The sequence below is a fragment of the Eschrichtius robustus genome, chromosome 6 (genome assembly GCF_028021215.1).
Source record: "Eschrichtius robustus isolate mEscRob2 chromosome 6, mEscRob2.pri, whole genome shotgun sequence".
Taxonomy (NCBI): domain Eukaryota; kingdom Metazoa; phylum Chordata; class Mammalia; order Artiodactyla; family Eschrichtiidae; genus Eschrichtius; species Eschrichtius robustus.
Window position 1 is genome coordinate 71,562,437 of NC_090829.1, and position 4,510 is coordinate 71,566,946.

The window sequence follows — 4,510 nt, forward strand, 5'->3', positions numbered from 1 at the left end:
TTATATGGAATACATGTATATATAAATACAAAACATATTTATAAATATTATTTGTATATTTATTCCATATACATACATAAAATTGGAAAAAAGACAATTGAATAATTTTATTTTAGCAGGGAAGGGCAAGATAGGGGTACAGGATTAAGAGATACAAACTGCAATGTATAAAGTAGATAAGCAACAGGGTTATGTTGCACAGCACAGGAAAATACAGCCATTATTCTGTAACAACTTTAAATGGAATATAATCTATAAAAATACTGAATCACTATGCTAGACAGCTGAAACTAATATAATATTGTAAATCAACCATACTTAGATAAGAATAAATAAATAATAAAATAATTTTATTAATCTTTCTAAAATAAACACAAACAAATTGATTGTTTGGTTGAAGGATATCAGTCTATTAGGACGAGAGCATTCAGAGCAGGCCAGGCTAAGCCAGAGACATCTGAACCCTGGCCACTGAACCTGCCTACCTGGGCCTTGCTGTGGGCACTGCTACCTGCCACCTACAGGCCTGGTCCCAGACTGTGTACTCTGTAACAATAGCTGCATGGCTTTTGGCAGATTGAAGAATCATCCAAATATCCAATTACCTGGGCAAAATACATATGGGAGGGTTAACAAGCTGATAAGAGAAACTCAGCTATGGTTATTTGAGAAGACAAACAAAATTGATAAATCATTAGCCAGACTCATCAAGAAAAAAAGGGAGAAAACTCAAATCAAGAGAATAAGAAATGAAAACGGAGAAGTAACAACTGGCACTGCAAAATACAAAGGATCATGAGAGATTACTACAAGAAACTATATGCCAATAAAATGGACAACTTGGAAGAAACGGACAAATTCTTAGAAAAGCACAACGTTCCGAGACGGAACCAGGAAGAAATAGAAAATATGAACGACCAATCACAGCACTGAAATAGAATTGTGATTAAAAATCTTCCAACATGGGCTTCCCTGGTGGCTCAGCAGTTAAGAATACGCCTGCCAATGCAGGGGACACAGGTTCAAGCCCTGGTGCAGGAGGATCCCACATGCCGTGGAGCAACTAAGCCCATGTGCCACAACTACTGAGCCTGTGCTCTAGAGCTCACAAGCCACAACTACTGAAATCCACGTGTCTAGAGCCCATGCTCCGCAACAAGAGAGACCACCAGAATGTGAATCCTGCACACCGCAAGGAAGAGTAGCCCCCACTTGCCGCAACTGGAGAAACCCCACATGCAGCAACAAAGACTCAACCCAGCCTAAATAATAAAAAGGTGAATTTACTGTATATAAATTATACCTCAATAAACCTGACTTAAAAAAAAGAAATCTTCCAACAAACAAAAGCCCAGGACCAGATGGCTTCACAGGTGAATTCTATCAAAACACGTAGAGAAGAGCTAACATCTATCCTTCTCAAACTCTTCCAAAATATAGCAGAGGGAGGAACACTCCCAAACTCATTCTTTGAGGCCACCATCACCCTGATACCAAAACCAGGCAAAGATGTCACAAAAAAAGAAAACTACAGGCCAATGTCACTGATGAAAATAAATGCAAAAATCCTCAACAAAATACTAGCAAACAGAATCCAACAACACATTAAAAGGATCATACACCATGATCAAGTGGGGTTTATTCCAGGAATGCAAGGATTCTTCAATATACACAAATCAATCAATGTGTTATGCCATATTAACAAATTGAAGGATAAAAACCATATGATCATCTCAATAGATGCAGAGAAAGCTTTCGACGAAATTCAACACCCATTTATGATAAAAGCCCTGCAGAAAGTAGGCAGAGAGGGAACTTACTTCAACATAATAAAGGCAAACCCACAGCCAACATCATTCTCAACGATGAAAAACTGAAGTCATTTCCTTTAAGATCAGGAACAAGACAAGGTTGCCCACTCTCACCACTGTTATTCCACATAGTTTTGGAACTTTTAGCCACTGCAATCAGAGAAGAAAAAGAAACAAAAGGAATCTAAATCAGAATAGAAGAAGTAAAACTGTCACTGTTTGCAGATGACATGATACTATACATAGTCCTAAAAATGCTACCAGAAAACTACTAGAGCTGATCAATGAATTTGGTAATGTAGCAGGATACAAAATTACTGCACAGAAATCTCTTGTATTCCTATACACTAACAACAAAAGATCAGAAAGAGAAATTAAGGAAACACTCCCATTTACCCATTTACCATTGCAACAAAAAGAATAAAATACCTAGGAGTAAACCTACCTAAGGAGACAAAAGACCTATACTCAGAAAACTATAAGACACTGATGAAAGAAATTAAAGATGATACAAACAGATGGAGAGATATACCATGTTCTTGGATTGGAAGAATCAACATTGTGAAAATGACTATACTACCCAAAGTAATCTACAGATTCAATGCAATCCCTATCAAACTACCAACAGCATTTTTCACAGAACTAGAACAAAAAATTTCACAAATTGGAAACACAAAAGACCCCGAATAGCCAAAGCAATCTTGAGAAAGAAAAATGGAGCTGGAGGAATCAGGCTCCCTGGCTTCAGACTATACTACAAAGCTACAGTAATCAAGAAAATATGATACTGGCACAAAAATAGAAATATAGATCAATGGAACAGGATAGGAAGTCCAGAGATAAACCCATGCACATATGGTTACCTTATCTTTGGTAAAGGAGGCAAGAATATACAATGGAGAAAAGAAGCCTCTTCAGTAAGTGGTGCTGGGAAAGCTGGACAGCAACATGTAAAAGAATGAAATTAGAACACTCCCTAACACCATGCACAAAAATAAACTCAAAATGGATTAAAGACCTAAATGTAAAGCCAGACGCTATAAAACTCTTAGAGTAAAACATAGGCAGAACACTCTATGACATAAATCACAGCAAGATCCTTTTTGACCCAGCTCCTAGAGAAATGGAAATAAAAACAAAAATAAACAAATGGGACCTAATGAAACTTAAAAGCTTTTACACAGCAAAGGAAACCATAAACAAGACGAAAAGACAACCTTCAGAATGGGAGAAAATATTTGCAAACAAAGCAACTGACAAAGGATTAATCTCCAAAATATACAAGCAGCTCATGCAGTTCAATATCAAAAAAAAATCAACCCAATCCAAAAATGGCCAGAAGACCTAAATAGACATTTCTCAAAAGAAGATATACAGATTGCCAACAAACACATGAAAGGATGCTCAACATCACTAATCATTTGAGAAATGCAAATCAAAACTACAATGAGGGGCTTCCCTGGTGGCGCAGTGGTTGAGAATCTGCTTGCCAATGCAGGGGATACGGGTTTGAGCCCTGGCCTGGGAAGATCCCACATGCCGCGGAGCAACTAGGCCCGTGAGCCACAACTACTGAGCCTGCGCGTCTGGAGCCTGTGCCCCGCAACAAGAGAGGCCGCGATAGTGAAAGGCCCGTGCACCGCGATGAAGAGTGGCCCCCGCTTGCCGCAGCTAGAGAAAGCCCTCGCACGAAGCGAAGACCCAACACAGCCAAAAATAAATAAATAAATAAATAATCCTTCCCTCTACTTTAAAAAAAAAAACAAAAAACTACAATGAGGTATCACCTCACTCCAGTAAGAATAGCCATCATCAAAAAATCTACAAACAACAAATGCTGGAGAGGGTGTGGAGAAAAGGGAACCCTCTTGCACTGTTGGTGGGAATGTAAATTGATACAGCCACTATGGAGAACAGTATGGAGGTTCCTTAAAAAACTAAAAATAGAACTACCATACAACCCAGCAATGCCACTACTGGGCATATACTCTGAGAAAACCATAATTCAAAAAGAGTCATGTACCACAATGTTCATTGCAGCTCTATTTACAATAGCCAGGACAAGGAAGCAACCTAAATGTCCATTGACAGATGAATGGTTAAAGAAGATGTGGCACATATATATAATGGTATATTACTCAGCCATAAAAGGAAATGAAATTGAGTTATTTGTAGTGAGGTGGATGGACCTAGGGTCTGTCATATAGAGTGAAGTAAGTCAGAAAGAGAAAAACAAATACCGTATGCTAACACATATATATGGAATGCAAAAAAAAAAAAAATTGTTCTGAAGAACCTAGGGGCAGGACAGGAATAAAGACGCAGACGTAATGAATGGACTTGAGGACAAGGGGAGGGAGAAGGGTAAGCTGGGACGAAGTGAGAGAGTGGCATGGACATATATACACTACCAAATGTAAAAGAGCTAGCTAGTGGGAAACAGCCACATAGCACAGGGAGATCAGCTCGGTGCTTTTTGTACACTTAGAGGGGTGGGATAGGGAGGATGGGAGGGAGACGCAAGAAGGAGGGGATATGGGGATATATGTATACATATAGCTGATTCACTTTGCTATACAGCAGAAACAAACACACCATGTAAAGCAATTATACTCCAATAAAGACGTTAAAAAAAATTCCTTAACCTCTAATAAATCTCTTGTAGTTGATAAGAAGTCAGGTGAGATAATGCATATAAA